The 27,391-nt window shown below is 41.9% G+C and overlaps 1 long non-coding RNA gene and 1 pseudogene across 5 annotated transcripts in view; one reads left to right on the forward strand and one right to left on the reverse strand.

Moving 5' to 3' along the window:
- The window catches only part of LOC105070111 (uncharacterized), a 71,827-nt gene that overhangs the window by 40,089 nt on the left and 4,347 nt on the right, over positions 1 to 27,391 (reverse strand). For 3 of the 5 annotated variants that reach the window (XR_012509571.1, XR_012509568.1, XR_012509567.1), the window contains exons 3-4: positions 9,981 to 10,122; positions 1,086 to 1,384 (exon numbers count right to left, since the gene is read on the reverse strand). The exons of 1 other annotated variant lie outside the window; for it this stretch is intronic. This is a non-coding gene — a long non-coding RNA (uncharacterized LOC105070111). The remainder of the gene's footprint in view (positions 1 to 1,085; positions 1,385 to 9,980; positions 10,123 to 27,391) is intronic. One more of the 5 variants, XR_012509570.1, reaches the window with a different exon arrangement.
- Positions 1,521 to 5,358, forward strand: LOC141578826 (small ribosomal subunit protein eS8 pseudogene; annotated as a pseudogene).

A 27,391-nucleotide genomic window follows, 5' to 3' on the forward strand; every position in this document is an offset into this window, starting at 1 on the left:
GCAATAGAAAGACATTGAACTTGGGAGGGCACAGGACAAGAGTGGGGTCCTGGCTCCAGCACTGCGTGATCCTGAGTACATTTCTTAACCTCTGAAGGTTTGTGTTTTTGTCTACAAATAAAAATAATAATAGTAATTGTGGAATTTGTACCTCACTGTCTCAATGGCCCCAAAGGGGACATGCTTTCCTGTGCTGATTCCCCACAGCTCTGATCCCACCAGTGCTCAGGGCTGCCCCAGGCCTCCTGGGCTTAGGCTGTGCAGCAGTCATCTGCTTTCTGCCTGGGAAGGGGGGTGACAATGACATCCCAGGGAAGGGACTTATCCTGGCTGGGCAGGCCTCAGCCAACACCACTGCACTGCTCATCCCCTCACTCCGACCATAAACAATCGCTGAGGCCTAACACAATGTTCTATATTTACAGAGCCATGTTTGTTCTTTCTGGCGAGCAATGGTCAGGTGATTTCCAAAACACTCCGGGTGGTACAGAGAAACACGTGCTGTTAGCCCACTGTACCCGTGAGTAAACCGTGGTTCGTGGGGGAAGGTGTCACCAGGAAGCCACTGGTAGGGCCTGCCTGATTGTGATTCGTTCCCACTTCATCCTGCTGTGAGTACAAGGAGTGGTGCTAGCGGCCGGCCGGGAGGCTGCCCTGCCCTGGGTGCCCCAAGACCAATGACTGTAAGTCAAACGATCTCTAAATTGTTTCTAGGCAGATTCCAATGATGTTACAATGTGTCTGTTGTAAAAAGTGCTCCCTAGGTTTCAAGTGCAGTGGAAAGTCTGCAGCACCCCAGATTGAACCCGAGGGCTATGGGGCTCTGAGCTGGCAAGGCTCTCTCTTCCTGACTTGATGGGGATCACCACCCCCTCTGCCTCTGGGCTCTGATTTGCCTGCCATGGTGGCGCCACAAGCCGAGAGCCTCAGGAGCTCAGGTCCTGCTGCGAAACAGACCCTGGCCTGAGCCCAGCTAGCCTGTCTGCAGCTGCAAGGATGTGAACTTATTCCCGTAAGTCACTCATTAAGCTGGGGGCCCAGTCACAGGCCAGATAAACAGCCAGAAAGGTCAGTGAAATGCTGACCTTGGAAAGAGCCGATCAGCCTTGCTCCAGGTTTCAGGGATTGGGCAAGATGACCTTTCTGCAGTCTTGGGGTTCTTTGGGTCATTCTCCAGCTGCTGTCCCTTCCAGAGAGAGATAACCTTGTCAGGCACATGTGCGTCTCATCATGTCAGAAATATTCTTACAGCTCCTTCTGAGGCCTCAGCCTTCACGGACAGGGCAAATCCTTGCAAAGCCTTCTAAGTGATCCCTTAAGAGACAAATCATGAGCCAGCAATTCCACTCCTAGGTAGATCCATGAGAGAAATGAGCGCAGATGCCTGTGAAAAGACACGTACAAGAACAATCAGGGCAGCTCTCTTCATGGTAGCCCAAAACTGGAATCATGCCAAAAGTCCATCCACAGTGGAAAGGATAAAGAAATTATGATGGAGTCACACAACAGAATACTACTCAGCAATGAAAAAGAACGAGCTCTTGCTAATCGCAAGCACTTGGAGAAATCTCACAGATGTATGATGAGCAAAAGAAGGCAAACATGAGCTACTACATGCTGGGTGATTCCATTTTAGATGACATTCAAGAACAGGCAAAATTAACAGATGGTGATGCGAGTCAGAAGAGTGGTTACCTTGGGGTGGGGAGATTCCTTGGAAAGGGGCCTAGAGAAATTCCAGGACATTGGAAAAGCTCTTGTCTGGGTGGTAGTTGTAGAGGTGTGTGAGTGAGTGTGTGTGTGTGTGTGTGAATTCTTCAAGTCGTATACTTAAGATTTGTGCACTTTACTAATGTGTATGTTATGCCTCAATTTAAAAAATTTAATGACCACTCTTTCTAGCCAGTGCTGAGCGATGGGCATATCTTGGGACAACTGGCACAAGTGCCACAAGACCGGGGCAAGAAAAAGCCCCATGACTTGAGGCAGAAGTATGAGCTGGGATGCCCCACAGCCAACACCAAGGCAGGCTCTCACCGCATAAACACCGTCCATGTGCGGGGAGGCAACAAAACATACAGGGCCTTGAGCCTAGATGTGGGAAACTTCACCTGGGGCTCCGAGTGTTGTACACACAAGACAAGGATTATAGATGTTGTCTACAATGCATCCAACAATGAGCTGGTCTTCACCAAGACCCTGTACCGACAGTGGTACAAGTCCCACCATGTACTGCCCTTGGGCCACAAGAAGGAGGCCAAGCTGACTCCTGAGGAGGAAGAGATTTTAAACAAAAAATGATCAAAGAAAATTCAGAAGAAATATGATAAAAGGAAAAAGAATGCCAGAATCAGCAGTCTTCTAGAGGAGCAGTTCCAGCAGTTCCAGCAGCTCCAGATAGCTGGAGTGCTATCTGAGGAAGATCAAGGCCCGGAAAGGCAAATAAATTCTCCCTTAGCCCATGTAATAAAGGTGTTTATTCTAAATAAATAAAAATAAAAAATTAAATGACCAAATACATTAAAAAATTTGTCATTTAGAGTGTACATTCTGACTCTTTTCCCACCAGTGGAAGCACCCCAGCCGCACTTGCTATCTTTGTCAACTGGATGCTGGTTTGGCCGGTTCCATAAATGGTTCTTCAGAGTTTCCTCTGAAGCAGGTGATGCTCGGACGGAAGCAGCTCCTTCTCTTGCCTTCATTTCCCTTAGCTTCTGTCTGCCAATATAAAGTGCCAAGGAGAAAGATAGAAGGGGAAGATGGGACCTGGGACATAGGAAGGTTTCATGAAGGGGTGAAAATTTGAGCAGGGCCATGGAGGAAAAAGTTCTGGGAGGATGTTTACAACCCTGGCAACTGTGATTAATTCTGCAGAATCACAAGGGGAACAATGACATTTTACCTCACATATTTCTGAAAGGGTTTTTTTTTTTAATTTTTAAAATAAATTTGATTTATTTATTACTGTATTATTTTTATTATTTTTTTGGCAGGGAAAGGTAATTAGGTTTTATTATTTATTTTTAGAGGAGGTACTGGGGATTGAACCCAGGACCCTGTGCATGCTAAGCATGTGTTCTAACACTTGAGCTATACCTTCCCTGTCAGGTTGATGTTTTTAAATAAACATGAATTTTTTCTGTATTTTAAAATAATAATAGTACATGACCACAAAACTGGTGCAATCCAACTTTCTCAGTTGGCCAGTAGAGAAAGTGGAGGCAGAGGTGGGAGTGCTTTGCTTGAAATCACACCACTGTCCGACTGCTGGCCAAGGCTGGTCATCAGGCCCTTTGGTTACTCTTGTCTTGCTCTTTGGAACTTGTTTTGTACAGGACCCGGCTTGGAGTTATAGTTGACTGCTCTTGGATGCTAAGAATTTCATTTGTTTCTCTTACTGAGATTTTCTTGGGGGAAATCTAGTGCATCTTTTAGGATATATTATATATTAAACAGCTTAGACTACCAGAACAAAATACCATAGACAGGATGGCTTAAACAGCAGAAATTTGTTTTCTCACAGTTCTGGAGTCTGGAAGTCTGAGATCTGGGTGTTGCATGGTTGGGGTTCTGGTGAGAGATCTCTTCCTGGCTTGCAGATGAGGCCACCTTCCTGCTGGTGCTTTTGATGCAGGAAAAGCGGATGTGGGGTGTGAGGAGGGCCATGTCCCAGGCTTAGGTTGAGCCTCCGGGATGTGCCCTGCCAAGTGTGGGTCCTTGGCTTCATGCAGGAAGTAATTCAAGAGCTAGCCACAGTTGAGTAAAGGTAGATTTATTTAGAGAGATATATCAAAAAGCAAGAGAAAGGCCTCAAGATGTAGGGGTTGGGTGCTCAGATTAGAGTAAAAGTAGGTACACACTCCATAGACAGAATGCTGGTGGTCTCCAAATGGGGCGGGGGTGGGGTGGGGAGAGAGAGAGAGGCACCCTGTTGCCAGTTTTTATGAGCTTCATATGCCCAGTCTAAGTAGCCTGGGGAAGGGGCTGGGATTCTCGGGAAGTTGGCCATTCCCCACTCTTTGACCTCCTGTGTCTAGATTTGGGACTCTCATGGCGCCTGAGGGCATGCTATTTACCATGCTAATATATCAAAGTGGGCATATAATAAAGCTCAAGTTCTACTAAAAGTCAAATCTCTCATCATCTTGATCCTCAAGGCCTACTGGGGGTTGAAACTTCCGCCATTCTGGTGTTAATGCTGAGTTATTCCTTGAATGGCTGTGCCCTGCCGGCTTCCTGTCTCACTTCCATGGTGATTCCTTGGTCCACGTGCACAGAGGAAAGATAAGCAAGCTCTCTAGTGTCTCTTCTTAAACGGGCACTATTCTCGTGAGACCTGGGCCCCACCTCTTTGACCTAATTACCTCCTCAAAGCCCCATCTCCAAATGAGGGGTAGGGCTTCAACACATGAATTTGGTGGTGGCGGGGACACATTCAGTCTATAACACATAATAATTCCTCCCCACTGTATGATATGGTTTTGAATCCTTTTTCCATCTTGAACTTTTTCCCCCTGAACTTTATTTAATTCAATCAACGAATATTTATGGGGGCACTTATTGTGTTCTAAGCTCTTGGGATACATCGGTAAACAAAAAAGACAAAGATCATCCCTGCCCTCATGGATTCTCCTTTAGTATTGAGGGCCCCAGGGCTCAGTCCTTTGTTCTCTTTCTCTTGTCTGAATCTGCTGTCACCCTCTTGGTGAACTCATCCAGTCGCATGACTTTAGACAACATCTTAGGATAAAGACTTCCACCTTTCTGTTGCCAGCTCTAGATATCTCTCCTAGCTCCAGACTCATTGAATTTCCTACTGACCCTACATCACTTGATTGACTAATATCTATAGAGGATCCTGTGGGATGCAGCCTAGATTTTTCCCCTTCATGTTTGAGGTACTCATTCCTCCAGCTGCCAGTAGCGTTGGCTGCTCACAACTGAGTCCTTCCTCAGGAACTGCCCTCAGCTGAAAGGAGCTGACTCACCCAAGGTTAGACTCCCTCCCCGGGACAGCCTGAATCCAGTGGCTTATTAAGTAAGACAGAGGCCCAGCCCTCTTGCTTCAATTCAACTCTTCAAATCAACTCTGAGGTGTGTGGTATGCAGCCACTGATATGGTGAATGAGTTCTTTTCTATCCTTATCTAGAGGGAGGACGGGAAATTGTCCACATTCACAAGGGATGGACAATAGCATACTGATGGTCTTGGTCCTCGGCTATGTCAACTCTTTCGTCTGTCCTGTGATAGACTGACAGGATTGGGACTATCTGGACATTCTGTAGGATGTCTCACTGATCCACTATATCAATGAACAAATGTGGAAAAATATATTGGAAGATTTGACCAGACATATTTGTTTCAAAGGATGAGAAATAAATCCCATGAAGAGTCAAAGCCCATCTCAAAATGTATGTCCAGCTGTACACCAGAAATTGACACATTGTAACTGACTATGCTTCAATTAAAAGATAAAAAACCACATATGTCCACATAGAAACCTGCACACGGATGTTTATAGCAGCTTTATTCATAATTGCCAAAGCTTGGAAGCATCCGGCATGTCTTTCTGTAGGTGAAAGGATAAATAAGCATCCAGACAGTAGAATATTATTCAGCAATAAAAAGAAATGAGATATCAAGCCATGAAAAGGCATGGAGGGAGCTTAAATGCATATCACTAAATGAAAGAAGCCAATCTGAAAGGCTGCATATTGTATGATTCCAACTATATTGTAAGCACATAGGTTAAGAGGTCCCTGGAGAGAGAACCAGGAATGGCTTTCTTGACATAAGAGAAGCCATTTTGGTCTAAGCCATTTTGTAATCTAAGCTTGGCCACAATGCTGGCCCTTGAACAGGTCTCAGTAATTAATGATCTTAAGGGAACAAAGAGATGCAGGAACAGAGAACAGGCAGGCAAACAGTAGTGCAGCAATAAAGCAGAGCCCTAGTTTCTCCTCAAGGGACATGATACATAATAATATACCTTTGAGTTCTGCAGAAACTAAGGCCCCACCCAGCAGGATGGAATGATGACTTTGACCCTCCTGACTTCAGTCAACTAAAGCTTGGACTCTGTCGACCTTTCCCCCAATTCTATGCTGAATTTTCCTCTGTCCAAGCCCCTTCATGAATATGCACGTACCCTTAGCTTAAAGCGTCCCCAGTTTTGCTGTTTGGGGAGACAACTCTGCGAAAGATCCCTGGTGTTCTCCCTACCTGCTGCAAGTGATAATAAATCCTTCCTGGGGAGGGTGTAGCTCAGTGGTAGTGTACATGCTTAGCATGCACGAGGTCCTGGGTTCAATCCCCAGTACCTCCATTAAAAAAAAAATCCTTTCTTCTCCCCATCTTTGGCTTGGTTGTGTCTATTGGCTTGACACCCACCAAGAGGGGAACCCAGTTTTCAGGTAAAAATATGACATTCTAGAAAAGGCAAAACTCCAGCTCCTCCCTGTGGACCTTCCCCAGGATCTCCTTCTCACTCTCCACAGTCTCCCTGAGGCAGCTCAGCTGCTCCTCAGCTTCACTCACCACCTAGGGGCCAACAGCCCCCAGACCTAGGTTTCTAACCAGAGCTCCCTCTCCAACTGCTGACTGGACAATCTTGCCTGGTGTCACACAAGCTTCTCAGACTCAGAATATCCAAACTTAAACTCATCATATTCCCTTGGTCTGCTCCTGTACCCCTTTCTTCCTTCTCTGCCAATGGCAGCCCTGTTTGCCCAAGACAAAAAGTCACTGTTGGTTTCTCTCTGCCTTGCTGTGTTAGGTCAGCTTCAATACTATACACATATCTCATCTCATCTCACTCCCTTGTCGTGACCCCTCTCCAGATCACCATCCACTCCCACAATGCAGCCGGGGGGGTCCCTCATGACAAATCTGATCATGCCCCTTTGCTACTTAAAACTGTTTCAGATTCCTCGATTCTATTAGAAAAAAATCCAAATCTCTGCCTTGCATACTGGCCAGGGCCCATTTGTACATTTAGCTTCCTTCTTATCAGTCCCCATCTCACCTCCATCCCTCTCTACTGAATGTCCAGTCCCAGAGTGGGCCACCTTCCCTTCTAGGTTCTCAAGTGTCCTCCCTTTTCCCACCCACATGGTTCTGTGTACCTTCCTTCACCGCCTCCTTGCTTTCCAGAAAATGAGTCTTTTTACCCAAACCCGCACAGAAAACTACCAGAACAAAGGCTGAGGCCAACCCATTCCTGGATGAATTTAGAAAAACAAAAAACCACATTTCTCCAGAAGTCTGTTGACAGAGGAGAGAGAGAGAGAGAAATGGGGAGAGAGAGAAACAAGTCCTCACTAGCAGATAGTCTAGAGCCATTTCTTCACACTGGTAGGTAAACTGAGGCCCATTGGTCATCAGGGCTCCAGGCACCCCTTTCCTTCCGGAGGCAGTCCCCAGATATCAGCCCAAGGCTTGGGAGGGGTTCCACGGTCACTGATGACATCCACCCCCTGCATTCATTGTGTAATGCCAAGAGCCTTTCAGGAAGACTAAGGTTGGTGCCTTACTCAGTCTTCTGGCTAACAAACCATCAGTGGGCCTTGGCTTACCTACCAGAAAATAGTGAGGAGGTTGTTACTGAATTTTGACAAGATTTGAGGAAACTCTAATAAAAGGAGAGCTCCAAAACACACTGGAAATGCCCTGACCTTGGATCTGGCCAAGCCTGCCACACCCCCTCTTATCCCACCCTGAAAAAACCCAGTCCTGTTCTCCCTGAACCTCTGAAGTCCAGTAAACCATGTCTTCTGAATAAGTCACAGTTTTTTTGACCCCAGAACCTTCCCCAGGGCCCAGAACTACATTTGGGGGACTTCACCAGCATTACGGAAACAGACTCCAGCTCATCCCAACTCTTGGAACCTCTCCTCCTGCTAAGATATGCTTAAGCAGGACAGGTTATGTCTAACCAATGGGACTGAAAACAATTGTTTTATCTGGATGCAGGACCAGACCCGATCACTCCCAGGAGCTCAAGGTGCCCACAGCTCCTTTGTCTGGCTCTGCAGGGCCCAGAAGGGTCTTGAAGAAAGGCCAGCTAGCTCTTCATTCATCCTGGGACTCCCGAGCTTGCTACGACTGAGTTGCTATACTTTCTCTGAAGTTGCTCACCTCCCAAGGACCCAAAGCCCCTATTGGTTTGTTCCTTCAGCCAGAGAGCCTAGACCAGATTGTCCCCAACCTTCAGAATTCACTTATGGAGTTCACAGACTACAACCCAGAAAAGCGTGGAGACCATCATGACTGGTAATGACAAGAGCCCTTCAAGACAAAGGTTTTAAGAGTTTTCCTTCGCATCAGGGAAGAGGAGCTGAGTGATTGTCTCACAGCTGTGCCTCTTAAGTTGGGGGGCCCATACCTCTGATGGTACACAAGGCCACAGGATAAATTGGCCCATGCCCAGGGTTCCAACTCACTTTCCTCTGCCATCATGATACTTCAGTGGAAGAGTCTAGACTCAATTTCCAATACATCTCCAGAATCGCTTGAGTAGATAATGAGTGCCTCATATATTTATATTCATTCTTAAGTATCTACAAGCCAAGCACAGTATTAAGTATTGCAAGTAGAGGCTGATGTCCTGAAATATACTTAACTACAAATTCCCCAGGCTTCCCTGCTGCTAAAGGCTAAAGGAAGGACATCTGAACCAAGCTTAAGCTTCGCAGGGCCCTCCGTGGAGACCCTGGAGGACAGAGAGCTACCCAAGGCCCGGCGGCCACCATACCTGAGTTTCAATTTTTAAGGAAGTATTCCCCTTCAGATATTTCAATACTAAATGCAAAGTAGATATTATTTCCAACTTGCAGCTTGGAAAGATTAAGCCCAGGTTCGCACAGATAAGTGACACAGCTGGCTTTAGAACCTAGTCTTGTCTGACACTAAACCTCATGTTTCTTCTTTCCTCTAAGCCCCAAAGCCCTTGAAAAAATAATCTTAGTGCCAACCCTGGTACTCAGAAATCTTGTGTAAAAAAGGGCTTCTCTCAGGGGCTTGGGGGGAGGTGGTGGATGAGGAGTAACTGCTTACTGGGTACGGGGTTTACTTTTGAGCTGATAAAAACGTTTCAGATGTGTTCACCTCAGCACCCTCAGCACCCACACTTCTTGGCTGCATTTGGCACATTTGAGAGGAATCATTTATGACTTTAATGTCTTCTTCCTTAGGGTCCTGCTCATCCCAGCATTCTCCAGTGCTCAGCCTCATGCCCAAGCCCCACAACTGGAAAGTGGCAGAGATAAGACTTCAGTGTCATTGCTCTCAAATTACCTCTGTTGTAACAAGCAATTCTATGGCTTCTGCCTCCCCAGCATAGAATGACTGTCTCAACTTAGTCCATGGTTGTCCTTCTAATATCTACTATCAAACACCCATCTTTTCTGTGAGCAAAATGGGCCAGGAGAGCCTTTTGAGAGGGCCAGAGATACCCTATTTGTATTAGTCAGGAATCTCCAGAGAAACATAACAGGATATATATATACATATATATGTATATATATATAAAGTCTCCAAAGTCTGCTGGAGACCCAGAGAAGAGCCAGGGTTACAGACCAAGTCTGAAGGACATCTGAATGCAGAACCCCCTCTTGCTTGGGGGAAGTAGTCTTTGGTCTATTAAGACCTTCAACTGATTACATGAGGCCCACTTACATTATGGAGGGTAATCTGCTTTTCTCAAAGCCCACTAATTTAAATGTTGATCTCATCCAAAAAAATACCCTCACAGAAACATCCAGAATATTGTTTGACCAAATATCTAGGCACCGTGGCACAGCCAAGTTGATACAAAAAATTAACATCATCATCTAAGAAGCCCTCAGACACACTCTCTCTGTGAAGCCTTCCTCATCCCTACAAATATAAGTTTGTAGGGAGGGGTTGATCTTATTCATTTCTGTGCCCCCAGGGCAGATGTACATGGTTAATAAATCTTTCCTCTTCCTCCTTTACTTACTCTTTCCCTGTTGTCTGTCTTCTTTTCCTCTCCAAGAAGAATGTTCTAGGCCTAGGTGAATGACTGACTTTGGCCCTGTGCAGGAATGGTTTGTCTTTCTCTTCCATGCTGCTGGTCTTCATCCTTGGCTGATGTTTTACACCTATTAATGAAGGCAAGGTTGGTTATTCTTGCAGTCAGTAGGCATTGCCTCTTTGCCCACAAAGCCTCTCTCCTTACTGGTTCATCTGTGTACCTGGGTAGGGCTTGTTGATTTCATGTGATGCTTTAGGGTGGATGAGTGACTGGGCAAGGAGCCAGCCTTGGGGTTGTGTGAAACTTTAAAATGGAAGAATGGAGAGGAACTCTTCTCTGGGGCACTAACATTCATATTAGCTGCAGTTCATTCAGTTTCTTTGGAGAATATTCTTCCTGGCTTTTAGGCTAGGGCTATATGGCTGGCTATCTACTGGCACAGGAGTGAGGGTGGAGGAGGGTATGGGAGTGGGGACAGCTGATGGATGCAGCTGTTCAACAGATGGACTTTCATTAACCCCTGACATGGCCTTGGCATCTCACTCCCACCCTCTGTCTGGAGGTACCCTACTTTCTGAGATTTTGCTCAGCAGGTTGGCTGTATCCTCCAGTGCTTACTCTTGCCTGTGGTTTCCTGCACTCCATTCCATCCATCAAGACATGTCTATCTACTTTATATCTTCCAGAAATTCATTGAAATTCCTTGTCCCCTGATGGCCCATCTTATTCTCCTCAGTATTATGAGTTTCATTTTCTTTTTCCTTTTCTAATTTAATGGAGTATCAGAAGGGGGAGGGGAGACAAAACGCATGTGTTTAGTTTGCTATACTGCAAAGGAAGTCCAGAGTAACCTTATAAAAAAGCTCAAAGTTCTTCTTTTTACAAAGTTTTGATACATACCAAAGTTCAAATGTCCCAAGAAATGTGTTGCTCATTGTTATGAATGTGTACGTCCTCGTATAAGTGAAAGCTTGGAGCACATTTTCTGATTAACAAAGCAGCCCAATCAACAGGAGGTCTGTCTAGATGTCATTCGTTATATGAAGCATCGTACATGCACAACGCACTTACTGTGCATGGAAACCTAATGACGGAGGTGTTAAGAGCCTCCATCTTAAAGCTGAGGTCACTGGGGCTTAGAAAGGTAACTAATGTTTACTTATTCAGTAAATATGTATCAAGGGCCTTCTGTATGTTTGCCCTTCTGGGTGCACAGGATACAGGAGTAGGCAAGAGAAAGCCCCTGCCCTTCTAAAGCTAGGCATAGATGGATAATAAACAAACCAACAAATAAATATATACCTTGTCAGATGGTGATTGTGCTATACAGAAGAATAAGGCTGGGAAAAAGGAGGGGAAAGCCAGAAGTTGAAGTAGGGTACACTCTTACACTAGGTGGGAAGGCCTTCTGGAGAAGGTGACATTTGAGACCTGAAGGAGGACAACACAAGCCCTATCTTGGGTGAAGGATGACTAAATAATGAGTCTTCTTTCGAGAAAGGAATCAGCTGTAATTGAATGGAGACCATGAAGGAAATCCTTGGACCAAAATGTACTTTGGTTATTTGGGTACTGTATAGGTACTTCTGTGAGAAGCTGACTTTTCCATCTTAGAGAATTGCACCAAGATCCTTGAGGAGCTGATGAAGTACTAAGACAAAAGTACCAAGTGAAACTAAAGTGCAGTCTGTTCTGTTCTCTATCATAAATTACAGATCTTCTGTTTTATCTGACATAAAGAGATAAGTAACTCTCTTGTCAGATTGTTTGACAACAGTCTGTCGTCAGCATCTAAAATATAATCTTTTATGTTTTGATAAACATCAAGGTTTGCAAAACCAGTTTAAAATATTTATAAAAAGCCATAAAATAGTATGCTACCATTTACGTAAAAAATAGGAAAAAGTATAAACACACACACAGAGTACATCCACTTATATTCACAAACATATGCAGTGGTAGACTGCTAAAAAGAAAAAGAAAAAAAGCCACAAATTCTTCTTATTCCTGCATGGATGCCCTTTTGCAATATGATTTTAAAGCTCTTCCCATGAAAATGTGGAGTCTATTTCTCCAGACCCCTTGAATCTGGACTTGGCCACTTGCTTTGATTTAATTTGGTTTGGCCAAAGGTCCATTAGCGAATGTGATGAAAGCAGAGGGTCCAAGCATGCTTATGCATTGGAGCATGCCCCCTTTTACTGCTGGGAACTGTTCTGTCTTCACATGAGGGACTCTGGTCTAGCCTGCTGCATAATGGGGGGGGGGGTATGTGGCTGTCACTCCAGCTGACATTGAGCCAACTTCCAGATATGTGAAGACTCCCTGGTCCAAACAGCCTGCCAACTGCCAGACATGTGACTAAGGCCATTCTAGACCACCCATCCCGCTGAGTTAGCCCAGGCAAGAACCACCCAGTTGACCCAGAGAATCTGGAGCAGATACAAATGCTCCTTGTTTTAAGCCGTTGAGTTTTGGAGTGACTTGTCATGCAGCCAAAGCCAATATATATATGTAGAGAATATCTCTGGAAAGATTTCTTTACTGGCTACACTGGTTGCCTGGAGAGAGGGAGGACTGGGTCAGGGATAGTGATGAGAGGGAGAATTTTTACCATATCCATTTTTGGACTTTGAATTTTGAACCACATGAATGTACATAATATATTCTGAAAGATAAATACAACTGTAAAATGTTAACATTATAAAGCATGACTGGTGGAGAAGAGAGTTTTTGTTCATCAGTTGCACTGTTTGTTATTCAAGAGTAAGTCAACTGAAAATGAACATACAGGGCTTGTTGTTTTGTCTCCTTTTCTCAAATAGATTTAAGACCTTTGTCCTCAAGCACAATAACAGCTTAAATGTACTATCGGGTGTTTGAGACAACAGTCTAGTCTCTTGTCCCCTCTGCAGTGGCTTAATAGAAGTGCTGCTGCCAGTTTCTAAAGTTCTAACACCATAAAGCATTGTTTTATCCACATCTTGTTAAGGATCTTACTCCAAAGCCCACATTCTTCCCACTATGATTTAGTGCTGCTTCCTTTAGGGCAAGAAGAATGAGGGCGCTGGGGTGGAGGCATACTGGTTGCATGGGATAAAACTTGGACTGGCTCAGGAAAAAAGAGGAATTTGTTGCCTCCCTAAATTCAAGGAAAGATGGGATAATCCGACCATGAAGGTGGGGGTGGAGGGGCTCAGGTACCCCATGTAGGATCTTGAAGGCTTCCAGGTCTCTCCCTCCTCTGTTCTTCCTTGATGTCATTTCCTTCTCTCTCCTGGCAGACCGCTGTCTGGTGGAGAGATGGCTGAAAACTACTGAGTCTTAGATTCTGTGGCCTGCTGCATTGGAAGGCAGTGCCTTCTAATCTCTTGAGGTGTAAACACAGGAGGAAGAACTCTGACTGGCATGCCATCCTTGGATCAAGTTCCCACACTTGGATGAATCAACTATGGCCTGGAGATTGATCTCAAGCAGTCCACATGCTGGAGTGGGGAAAGGAGCCATTTTCAGAAGAGGAGAGTGTTGCTTCCAGAAGGAAAGAGAGTGCTAGGTGGAAAACCAGAATCTGAGGGCAGGAACAATATGGGTTTGTGAGTCAAGACAGGCCTGGGTCCATGTCCTGATGCTGCCATCATTACAGCAGGACTCTGGAAGGTTACTCACTCTTTCCAAGCCTCAGTTTTGTCATCTATAATACCTATCCCATGGGGTTGTTTCAAGCATTAGCAATAATATGCTTAGTATATATAGCAGGGTTTTCACTGTTTGCTTAGGACCAGCAATGACGACATCTACTTTGGATAGTTCTGCAGCACAAAACCTACCTGTGCGTAAAGTCTCAGACTATTAGGACTGGAAGGTATCATTTACTCTGTCCAAGTGCTGGTCCACAAGCTGGTTCCAGATATGACAGAGTTTTCAGTAGTCAGTCAAAAAATTAGAAAAATAAAGGAAAGTGTAGAGTTTTCCATAAACCTAAAGGTATTCAATTTAAGTGATTGTCTTTTATTTAAAAATTATGTCCTGGGAGAGAAGCAAGATGGCGGAGTAGGACACTTGTAGCTCACCCTCTCTCATAAATACACCAAAACTCACATCTACAGACCCACTCAGCCAACCAGAGCATCTGCCGAACTCCAACAGAACATTGCCCTTTTTGAAAGACAAAGACACCAAAAATCTGGTAGGAGAAAAGGAAAAAAGAAAGAAGAAAAAACAAACAGTGTGGGACCAGTCCCGTGGGGAGGGAGCAGCAAAGGAGGACTAGCGCTTGTTCGCTGGGTCTCCCCTCTCCAACAGAGAGGCCAACAGGACAGAGGGGGAGCCTCTGAGGCTCAGATCTGCCCTGAGCAACCCTTGACCAACAGAACTAAGTTAAACGGGTGTCCCCACGACACCCAGCCCAAGATGCGAGTCGGCAGCTGGGGCCGGGGCAGGCTGCCCAAGCTGGGCAGAGGACTGAGGTGGCTGCACTGAGGCAGCTGCACTGAGGCAGCCCTGAGGGACTGCAGGGTGCTGTGCTCTGTGGCTGAGAGGGGATATGGAGCAGAACAACCTTGGTCCACAATAAATTGTGAAAAAAGTGAAGCAACAATGCTGGTGTGCCCTAGGAGGAGGGGCACTGTAGCCTTTGTCTCCTCAGACCCGCGGTGCCATTACTGGTGCTTCTCCCAAGAAAAGAGGATGGAGCAGCCACAGTCACCATCTCCTCCTGTGAGCAGCGCCTGGGCAGGGGCAGGGCTGAGCCCTGAATCCGCACCCGGGGGCTCCACAACCTCCTAGGCAGGACTGAGACTTGTTCACAGCCTGAGGCAGATAGGATCTTTCTGCCCTGGCACCTCAGAGAACTCACGCCACCAAGACAAACAAGGAGCTGAGATTTGGCACAGAGCAGGGGCGGGGCTGTTCCATGGTCTTCCCCGAGCCCATCTACGAAGTGCTGACCTGAGGCCAAGCAGGCAGCTGCACAGAGCAGTGGAGCGACTAGCGCTGGGAGAGAGCGGGTGGCCACCTGCCTTCCTGGCAGGAACGCAGCACCTGGAGGGGCGCGATCCACCCATCTGCCTCACCTGAGCGCAGCATCTGACTGGCATTGAGAGGGGGAGTGACCTGCCTGCCCACCAGCCACAGTGCCAGAGAGATATGAGCAATATGAAGAAGCAGAGGAACCATTCCCAATTGAAAGACCAAGAGAAATCCCCTGAAAGGACGATCAAGGAAATAGACATTGATGGCCTACTAGATCAAGATTTCAAAAAAGAACTGATCAAAGTACTGAAGGAACTAAAATAAATAGTGTTTAGAGATATAAAATATGTCAAAAATGAAATAGAAGCTATAAAGAAGAACCAAGTAGAATTGGTAAACTCATTTGCTGAGATAAGAGCTGATCTAAAGGCTGTACAAAGCAGATTAGATAATGCAGAGGAAGGAATAAGTGACCTAGAAGACAAGACAACAGAAAGCACCCAATCAGAACAGCTGAGAGAAAAACAAATAAAAACCAATGAAAACAATATAAGGGACTATGGGATAATATAAAGCATGCCAATCTACGCATAATAGGGGTTCCAGAAGGGGAAGAAAGAACAAAGGGAATTAAAAAGGTATTTGAAGAAATCATGACTGAAAACTTCCCAAACCTAAAGGAATCAGATATCCAAGTACAGGAGGCTCAGAGGGTCCCAAACAGGAGGAACACAAACAGAACCACACCAAGACATACCATAATCAAGATGGCCAGAGTCAAGGATAAAGAAATGATCCTAAAGGCAGCAAGAGAACAACAAAGAGTGAGTTACAAGGGAACCCCCATTAGGCTCTCAGCTGATTTCTCTACACAAACACTACAGGCCAGAAGGGAGTGGCAAGATATAGTCAAAGTCCTGAATGAAAAAAAGATGCAGCCTAAGATACTCTATCTAGCAAGGCTATCCTTTATAATAGAAGGAGAGATAAAGAACTTCACAGACAAGCAAAAACTAAAAGAGTTTAGCAACACTAATCCCATGCTTAAAGAAATATTGACAGGTCTACTCTAAATAGAAAAGAAGCAAGATGCTACAAAAATGAGAAACTCATAATTGGAAAGATGATAACCACCATGAATTACAAATAGAATAAACACAAAATTGTAAAAGAAGACATCAAAATCATTAAGAGTGGGAGAGGGAAGCAAGGAAAGCCACTGTGGAAAACAGTATGGATATTCCTCAAAAGACTAGGAATAGACTTACCATATGACCCAGGGATCCTGCTCCTGGGCATACATCCAGAAGGAGTCCTACTTCAAAAAGACACCTGCACCCCAATGTTCACAGCAGCACTATTTACAATAGCCAAGACAGGGAAACAGCCTAAATGTTCATCAACAGACGACTGGATAAAGAAGAAGTGGTATGTTTATACAATGGAATACTATGCAGCCACAAAACCCGACAACATAATGCCATTTGCAGCAACATGGGTGTTCCTGGAGAATGTCATTCTAAGTGAAGTAAGCCAGAAAGAGAAAGAAAAGTGCCATATGATATCACTCATATGTGGAATCTAAAAAAACCCAAAAAACCCATAAAACATAAATACAAAACAGAAACTGACTCATAGACATAGAATACAAACTTGTGGTTGCCAAGGGAGCGGGGGGTTTGAAGGGACAGGCTGGAATTTTAAAATGTAGAATAGATAAACAAGATTATACTGTATAGCACAGGGAAATATATACAAGATCTTGTGGTAGCTCACAGTGAGAAAAATAATGTGACAATGAATATATGTATGTTCATGTATAACTGAAAAATTGTGCTCTACGCTGGAATTTGACACAACATTGTAAAGTGACTATTACTCAATAAAAAAATGTTTAAAAAATAAAAATAAAAATAAATAAAAATTATGTCCTAACATTTTGTACTAAAATATTTTTATAATGAAATGGTAACAGTAGATGGTGGAATTTTAAAAATGTTTATTTGACAAAATGAAAAGTTGGCAACCCTATACTGATTTCCATTTTTAATTTACTTCTTCATGAAACACTAAAAAGCACAAGACCTACTGATCTAGCCCAATTCTTCATTTTCAAGCAGAAAGTAAATCCAGTCCTGGAGTGGTCACATGACTTGCTTAAGCCCCAGTGTTAGAAAGTGGGTACTACAGAGATCACCTAGCATTTTGACTCAAAGTGGGATTACATCTGACAGCTGTTTTTTGACTTTTAAGGTCTCTTTCTTTCTTTCTTTTTTTTTTTTTTTAAAGTAAGCTTTATTATTTAGGGCAGTTTTAGGTTGAACACAAAACTGAACAGAAAGTATATGGAGTTCCCATATACCCCCAATATTTCCACACACACACGGAGCTTCCCCCAATATCAACATCCCAAATCATTTGTTACAACTGACTAACCAATATTGACACACTAATTTTACCCAAAGTCCATAGCTTACATTAGGGGCCACACTCTTACTGCTACATACTCTATAGGTTTTGGTGTGTATCTACCATTACAGTATCACACAAAAGAGATTCACTGCCCCAAAAACCCTCTGGGCCCCACCTTTTCATCCCTCCCTCCCCTCTAACTCCTGGCATCCACTGATCTTTTTACTGTCTCCATAATTTTGCCTTTTCCAAAATGTCCTATAATTGGAATCACACAGTATACTATGGACTGAGTATCTGTGTCTCCTGGCAGATTAATATGTTGAGATCTAATCCCCAATGTGAAGTGTTTGGAGATGGGGCCTTCGGGAGGTGATTAGATCATGAGGGTGGAGCCCTCATAAATGGGATTAGTGTCCTATAAAAGAAATCCTTGGCCGTCCCACCACACGAGGTTAAAGTAAAAAGACAGCAGTCTAGGAAGTGAATCCTCTCACCAGACACCCAGTCTGTCAGCACCCTGATCTTGGACTTTCCAGCCTCAAGAACCATAAGAAATAAATTTCTGTAGTTTATAAGCCACTCAATCTATGGTATTTCTGTTACAGCAGCCCAAATGGACCAAGATGCATCCATCCTCTCACACATCCACCCTCTCACCCTTCTGCGTGGGTATATGGTGAGAACATTTAAGATCAACTCCTTTAGCAATTTTCAAATATACAATCCAGTACTGTTAACTGTAGTCACCAGGCTGTACATCAGATCCTGGAACTTATTCATCTTACAACTGGAAGTTCGTACACTTTGATCACCATTTCTCTCCCCACCACATCCTCCCCACCTCTCTCACTACCACCATTCTACTCTCATTGAGGTTGGTTTTTTCAGATTCCACATATAAGTGAGATCATACAGTATTTGTCTTTCTCTGACTGACTTACTTCACTTAGCATAATGCCCTCAGGGTTCATCCATATCACAAACGGCAGGCTTTCCTTCTTTTTTATGGCTGAATAATATTTATGGCTGAATAATATTACATTTTATATATATATATATATAGCATTGGAGGGTTTTAAGTGGAAGAGAGAAATGGTATGGGTTTTTTTTTTAAGGCTATTTTGGCTTATGTATAAAGAAGGAGTTGTAAAGAGGCAAGAGTGGGAACATGGAGTCTAGTTAGGAGACTACTGTGGGCAAAAGAAGTGGCTTCAGTCAGGACAGAAGCGATGGCGGTGTTGAGAAGTAGATAAATTCAGGGTCTTGGAGGGAGAATCAAGACCTACTGATGAGTTAAATGTACCAGGTCAGGGTGGTGATGAAGGAATGAAAGAAAGCAAGGAAGACTCCTAGCCTTTGGCTTGAACAATTGGGTAGATGGTGATGCGAGTTATCAATGTGGGGGAATGGAGTGGATGTAGGGATGGAAAATTCTGTTTTTAGCTTTAGGTTTGTAATACCCATCAGACACTCACATGGAACCACCAAATAGTTTTCAGTACAGAGACTTTGTGTATCTTTCTTTAAAATAGATCCCTAACTATTTCACATCTCGTAGGCACTGATGTAAATGGTAGTTTTAAATTTCATTTTTTCATTGCTAGTATATAGAACTACATTGATTTTTACACATTGACCTTGTATTCTGTGACCTTGTTCAATTCACTTATTAGTTCTAGCTCAGTTTTTCGCTATTTATTTTGGTAGATCCTATAGAATTTTCTATATACACACCCCATTGTCTGTGAATAATGTTTCATTTCTTTTTCAGTCTGTATTCCTTTTTCTTGCCTGTGGAACTGGCTAGGCTGTCCAGTACAATGTTGAACAGTAGTGAGAACAGATATTCTTGTCTTCTCTCTCAGAGGGAAAGCATTTAGCCTTTCACCATTAAGTATGATGTTAGCTGTACGATTTTCATAGATGTCTTTATCAGTTTAAAGAAGTTCCCTTCTATTCCCAACTTGGGGCTTTTTATCACCAAGGTTGTTGAATTTTGTCAAATGCTTTTATTGGATCTATTGTGAAAAGATCATAAGGTATTTTTTTTCCCTTATACTGCTAATGTGGTGAATTGCACTGATTTTCAAATTTGAACTAGCCTTGCATTCTTGAGATAAACTCTACTTGTTCATACCCTTTTTGTATATTGCTAATTTGACTTCCTAATATTTAAATAGGGAATCTATGCCTATGTTCGTAAGGGATATTGGTCTATCATTTTATTATCTTGTAATGTCTTTGTCAGGTTTTGGTCAGAGTTATGCTGTCTTTGTGAAATGATTGAAGTTTTCCCTTTTACTCAATCTTTTGAGAGAGCTCGCATAGGATTGCTAATACTTCTTTAAATACTGGACAGAATTAATCAGTGAAGAACCTAGGCTTGGAGTTTTGTAGAAAGATTAGGAATTTGATTATTTAATAGGTAAGGGGATATTTAGATTTTTAAAAATTGTTTCCTATACCCATTTTATCAAGCTGTATTTTTTAAGGAATTTGTCCATTTCATCTAAGCTGTTGAATTTATTGACAAAGTTATTTACAGTATTACCTTTTTATTTTTTTTAAGTCTTTAAGATCTGTAGTAATATTTCCTTTTTCATTTCCATTTTGACAATTAAATTTCTAATATTTGGTAATTTTGTTTTCTTTTTTAATTCATTATTCTTGTTAGAGATTTATCAATTTTGTTTCACTTTTTCAAAGAACTAATTTTTTATTGTATTTACTTTCTCTACTTGTATTTTATATTTCATTGATTTTATACCTTTTCTAAAATAAGCATTTAAATCTATAAATTCCCCTTTAAGCACTGTTAGCTGTATCCCACAACTTATGTTATGTTTTCATCATCACTCATTTAAAAATATTTTCTAATTCCTTGTGATTTTTTTTGACCTATGGGTTATCTGGTGATATGTTAATTTCAAAATATTTGGGGATTTTCCCGGATATTCCATTGTAATCAACTCCTAATTTAACATAGTTGTCAGAGAATATTCTGCATGATTTCAATTATTTTACATTTAGTGATATATATTTATTTTATGACTAGCATATAATCTATCTTGAAGAATGTTCAGTGTACTCTTGCAAAGAATGTGTATTCAGTAGTTGGATGCAATGTTTGAGAAATGTCAACACGTCAAGCTGGTTGATGATATTGTTCAAATATACTATATCTTTTTTTGTTGTTGTTGTTTAGTTTATAAATTGCTGAAGGAAGGTGTTAAAACCTCCAACTATGATTATGGGTTTGTCAATTTCTTTTTTTAGTTCTGTCAAATTTTGCTTCACATATTTTAAAGCTCTGTTATTAGGTACATACAAATTTTGGATTTTTATGTCTTCTTAATGAATTAGTCATTTTCTTATTATGAAATTCCCTCTGATAATAGTCTATCTCAGAGTCTATTTTATCTGATATTAATTAATTTAGCCACTCCAGTTTTTAAATAATTAGCATTACATTGTATATATTTTCCATTCTTCTACTTTTACTTACTTGTGTCAGTAGATTTAAAGTGCAACTCTTGTATATAATTGAGTATTGCTCTTTTATTCAATTTGACAATCTGGAATATATGGTCCATTTACATTTAGTGTAATTATTGATATGATTGATTTAAGTCTGTCATTCTGCTATTTGTTTTCTCTTTGCCTCACCTATATCTTGTTCCTTTATCTCTCCTTTCTTGATTTTTTTGAGCTTTTTTTTTTTCACTTTATCTCCTCCACTAGCTTTTTAGATGTACCTTTCTTTTAATAGTTGCTCTGGGAAATAGAATACACATCCATTATTCATCACAGTCTACCATGAGTAATATATCATTTTACATAAAACCTAAGAACCTTACATGATGTTATAAACCTCACAATATAGTGTTATTATTTCTTCTTAACAGTTAATTAATTCTAAATAAATTTAATAATGAGGAAAAAAGTACTTTTATTTACTCACAAATGCAACATTTCTGATACTTATCATTCCTTTGTATAAATCCCAGTTTCTATCTCGTATCATTTTTCTTTGACCTGGAGAACTTGCTTTAACGTTTCATTTCTTGTAGTGCAGATCTGGTGAATTTTCTCTGCCTTTTTGTCTGGAAATATTTTTATTTTGCCTTTTTCTTTTAAAAATAGAGCAGTTTTAGATTCACAGCAAAACTGAGTGAAAGGTACAAAGAGTTCCCTAAATCCTTTTGAACCACCCCTCCCTCCTACACCAGCCCCCACAGCTCTTCATTTTTCAAGAATATTTTCACTGGACAGATTCCCAGGTGAACAGTATTTTTTCATTGTCTTCTAGATAGCATTATTTCTGGTGAAAACTCAGTGTTTCTTCTTATTGTTGTACTCCTGCTTATAATGTATGTTTCTCCTCCAGGTACTTGCAAGATTTACTCTCTATTTTTCATTTTTAGCAATTTGACTGCTATGCCTAGGTGTGATATTCCTTGTATTTTTTTCCTGTTTGGTGATCATTGAGATTCTAGGATCTATGAATTGATATTTTTCTTCAAATTTCAAAACATTTTGGCCACTATTTCTTTAAATATTTTTTTTCTACACCAATCTTTCTCTCCTTTTATCCTAGAACTGCAATCATACATATGTTAGACCATTTGATATTGTCTGGTGGTCACTGTTCTTTTTTCTTTTTTCCAGCCTTTTCTCCCTCTGTGAGTATCACTCTGGAGAATTCCTATGTTCCTATCTTCAATTTCATTGACCTTTCCTTCTGTAGTTTCCAGTGTGTTCTTAATTCCACCCAGTGAATTTATATTTCACATGCTATACTTTTTTCAGTTCTAGAATTTCTTTTTTTTTTTTTTTTTTTTTTTTGCTGTTTCTATTTTTTTCAGTGAGCTTTTCTGTCAACTTACACAGCATGTTAATCTTTTCCTTTAAATACTTAAGTATATTCAGAATAGCTGTTTAAAACTACCTGTCTGCTCTTTTAACATCTCTGTCACCTATGGGTCAATTTCTATTGTCTTTTTTTAAAATCTGGTTATGAGTCACATTTTCATGATTTTTTTTTTTTTCATGCTTAGCTATTCTACATTTTATGCTGGACACTGCAATGCTAAATTTTTTGAGTGTCAGGATTTTGTTGTGTCTTGTTCTGGCCAACAGTTCATTTACCAGCAGATGTGTTAATCCTTTTGAGGCTTATTTTTAAGCTTTATGAGAAAGGTCTAGAGTGGTACATAGTCTAGGGCTAGAGTAGCCTTACTCATAATGCATGACCTTTCTAGGGCCTCAATTGAATGCTCTGAGTATTTAATGAGGCCTCTTGATTCTCGCTAATGAAAACTCCTGTGTCTCCTAGTGCTGTGAAAGCCTATAGCTATCCTCTGCCAGGCCTCTGAGGTCTCATCCTGCACATACTTTAGTCTTTGGCTGAAGACTTAAGAAGATCCATATGCAAATTTCTGGACCTCCTTTTCTGTACACCCTTCTCTCTAATACCCTGATCCACAACTCCCAGCTGCCTTAACAGCTTCAACTGTTAAATTAATCTCTGCTGTGTCCTGCTTGAATTCCACCTCATTACAGAATCAGAAAGTGCCATCAGGCAGAAAGCCAGGGAGACCTTGGGTTTCATGTGGTGGTCACACTGCCTATTTTGTAATGTCCAAAAATAGTTGCTTCATGTATTTTGTTCAGTTTTATAGTTGTTTAGATGGGAGGGCCATACAATGTAGGATTTCCAGTATCAAATTTATGTAACTTGTTCCCTACTTGGCTAGACATTTAGATGGTTCTAAATGACAGTATAGCATGATTAAGTGTGTAGTTCTGGGGTAAATTCCTAGCTCTGCCACTTACTCACCGAGGGTCCTTAGGGAAGTTACCAGCTAATTACCCCAAATGCAAAATGAAATATAATGATAATAACCACTTCGTAGAGTTGCTCTGTGAAGTATGTGAAATGCTTAGAACAGTTCCTGGAATACAGTGAGTACTCAAAAATATTAGGTGTTATTATTCCATATTCTTACTATTACAAAAAATGGTACAATAAGCACTCGAACATATTTATTTGCCTTCTTATGCAAGTCTGTCTCTGGACTTCTTGGGTCAATGAATATATGCCTTTTATAATTTAATACTACCAAAAGCTTTCAAAAAACACTGCACTAATTTATTGTCCCACAACCTATTTTTCCAAATTCTTGCCAAGTCCAGGAAGTATGGCCAAACCTTGAGATCTGGGCAATCTGATATATAAAAAGGGCAATTACCCTCCTTTTAAATTATGGGACAGAGACTGAGCATCCTCTTGTATTATTTTTTCTTATGACTTCCTGTTGGTATGACTTATTTGGGTTTATTTTTTCTTATTGACTTTATTCATTCATACAACTAATTGTTTTGTGTATATATTAGGGATACAATAGTGAACAAGAGAAAGCCTCTCCCTCATGAAGCTTATAATCCAGTCAGGGAGACAGAAAATTACCAAAGAAAGAATAAAACAATTACAATTCCTGTGAGAAAAAAATCAAAGCGAATGTCAAAACCATGAGTAAACAGCAGTAGGGAGAATCTTCCTTAGAAAGAGTGGTAGTCATGGAAAGAGCATTTGAAGAAATGAAATTTAAGTTGGGAACAGATGGTTGAGAAGGAGAGAATCATGTGAGGAGCAGGGAATCATATTTCAAACAAAAGGAACAGCCATATGCAAAAGCTCTAACTCAGGAATGAGCTTAATGTGTTTCAGGAACAGAAAACTGCTGTGTCCTTGGTAAAGGGAAGAGAGCCACCAGATGAGACTGGAGAGGTAGGCAGGTGCCACAGGAGTATGAATTTTATTTCCAGTGCTATTGGAAACCAATGACAGGTTTTAAGCTGGAAACTGACGTGATCTTAAATTCTCAAAGACCGCTCTAGCTGTTCTGTGAATGGATCGGAGGGCGTCAAATATGGATAAAGGCAGGAAGGCTACTTAGGAGACTAATGTAGGAATCCAAGCAAGTGACAACAGCTTGGATAGAGTACAGACACTGGAGACTAAGAAAAGGGAGGGCATTTATGATATTTCTGGAGGTATAACTGGCAGGACTTGGTAATCAATCAGCCATAGGGGCTTGTGGAAAATGAAGTTTCAAAAATGACTTCCAGGCCTTTAGCTTGTCCCACTGAATGAACAGAGCATTTATAATGATGGGAAAGACAACAGAAGGGGAGGTTTGGGAGGTGAAGTAGGAGGGGGATAGCTCAGGCTTGGGCACGATGATTTGGATATGATGGTAAGACACCCCAATGGAAGTGGCAACAAGGCATTGGATATGTGAGTAAAAAGCTCAAGAGTCATCGGGACTAAACATACAAATTTAATGGGAGGGATTTCTGGTCAAGCTGGCAGAGTGGTAGGACCACGAGCTCACCTTTCCTCATGACTACAACAAATCCACGACTGACTGCTAAACGGCCATCAAAAAAAAAAGACTGGAACCCAGCAAAAAAGATCTTCTGCAACTGGCAACATAAAGAGGGAACTACAGCAGGATGGTAGAAGGGGTGTGCTTGCGATGATTGGGCCCCATACCCCTGGGGTGGGCAACCCATAAGCTGAAGAATAGTTAAGTTGCAGAGCCCCTCCCACAGGAGTGAGAGCTCTAAGCCCCACGTCAGGCTCCCCAGCTTGGGTTCTGGCATTGGGAGAAAAGGAGACCCCAGGACATCTGGTTTTGAAGGCCAGTGGGCCTTGGTGCCAGGAACCCCACGTGACTTGGGGAAATGGAAACTCCATTTGCTTGGGAAGCATACACGGAATCTCATGTGTGCCAGGTCCAAGGGCAGAGGCAGTGATTACACAGGACCTGAGCCTGGCATGCCTGCTAGATTCGGAGGGTCTTCTGGGGACGTGGAGGACGGCTGAGGCTCACCCAGGGGACATAAAAGCTGGTGGCAGACACTGTGGGAGTGTTCATCTACATGAGCTTTCCTGGAGGCTGACATCTTGATTGGATCATTAGCACCAAGACCTAGCCCCACACAACAGCCTGTAGGGAAGCCTCAGGCCAAACATACGGGGGAGGGGGGCACACAGCCCCCCCCATCAGCAGACTTCCTAAGCCACAAAGGCCTCTAGACACAGCCCTACCCACCAGAGGTCCAGGACCAAGCCTCAGTCAGCAGTGGGCAGGCACGGAACCCTGAATAAGCCTCTAGTCCAGCCTCATCCATCAGGGGGAGATACTAGAAATAAGAAAACAATCCCAAAGCCTGTGGAAGGAATCCACAAACATATAGAAAGATGGATGATATGAGGCAGCAAAGGAATATCTCCCAGGCCAAGGCACAAGATAAAATCCCAGAAGAAATAAGCGGTAAGATAAGCAATTTATCTGAGAAAGAGTTTAAAGTAATGATGGTGAAGATGTTCAGAGAACTCAAGAGGCGTACAGATGCACAGAGTGAAGTTTTTAGCAAAGAGTTGGAAAATATAAAAAATACCCAAACAGAGTTGAAGAATAAGATCACTGAAATGAATCACACACTAGAAGGAACCAAGAACAGACTAAATGAGGCAGAAGAAAAGATCAGTGAGCTAGAAGACAGATTAGTGGAAATCACTACTTCAGAACAGAAAACAGGAAAAAGAATGAAAAGGAATGAGGGTAGTGTAAGAGAACTCTGGGACAACATGAACTGCTCTAATATTCGCATTATAGGGGCCCCAGAGAGAGCAGAGAGAGAGAAAGGACCTGAGAAAATTTTTTGAGAGATAATCACTGAAAACTTTCCCAACTTGGGAAAGGAAACATTCACCCAAGTCCGGGAAGCACAGAGAGTACCACACAGGATCAACCCAAAGAGGAGCACACCAAGGCACACGGTCATCAAACTGCCAACAATTAAGGATAAGGAGAAAATATTAAAATTAGCAAGAGAAAAGCAACAAAGAACATACAAGGGACTCCTATAAGGTTATCAGCTGATTTTTCAGCAGAAACTCTACAGGCCAGAAGGGAGTGGCAAGATATATTAAAGTGATGAAAGGGGAAATTTTACAACCAAGAATACTCTATCCAGCAAGGCTCTCATTCAGACTTGGAGAAATCAAAAGCTTCACAGGTAAACAAAAGCTAAAAGATTTCAGCACCACCAAACCGTCTTTACAACAAATGTTAAAGGAACTTCTCTAGTCATCAAACCATAAAAAAAGAGAACAAAAAGAAGAAAGAGAGAAAAAAGGACCTACAAAAGATTGCTTTGGCTGTTCGGAGTCTTTTGTGGTTCCTTATAAATTTTGGAATTGTTTTTTCTAGCTCTGTGAGGAATGCATTGTTGCATTGGATCTGTGGATTGCTTTGGGTAGTGTGGCCATTTTGACAGTGTTGATTCTTCCAATCCAAGAGCACAAGAAATCTTTCCATTTCTTTGTGTCATTTCAGCTTTTGGAGTATAGGTAACCTCCTTGGTTAAGTTTATTTCTAGGTATTTTGATGTTTTTGATGTAGTGGAAAAGTTTATACCAGTTATAAAAATTCTGGTTTTTGAAGTGAAAAAAAAAAAAAGTGAATGAAGGGCTGCAAATGGCAAAGTATGGCAAAGTATCCTTCTTTCTTATGGGTGAGTTGTACTCCATTACATATATGTGTGCTGCATCTTCATTATCTATTCAACTATTGATGTGCACTTAGGATGCTTCCATATCTTGGCAATTATAAATAATGGTCATTCCAAACTACTTTAAACAAGCACACTAGGCTAACTATTAATTCATAATGAAACTCATAACTATTCTTTAAAAATATTCAATAATTTTCAACAATAAAAATGGCATAAACTTAACAAGGGTGTCGAATTTAGTTGCCTAAAATGACAGGAAGGGTAATCTAAGAAACAGATCTGTTATCAAAAACATTATCTCTAAGTGAACACCGACCAGAGATATGGTATCTGGAGTAAAACTTTCATCAAAAAGGCATAGACAGCAACTGCTGGAAGGAATCTGACCTCTTTACCTTAGATATGGAATCTGAGATCAGAGA

The sequence above is a fragment of the Camelus bactrianus genome, chromosome 10, assembly GCF_048773025.1.
Source record: "Camelus bactrianus isolate YW-2024 breed Bactrian camel chromosome 10, ASM4877302v1, whole genome shotgun sequence".
NCBI classification, from domain to species: Eukaryota; Metazoa; Chordata; class Mammalia; order Artiodactyla; family Camelidae; genus Camelus; species Camelus bactrianus.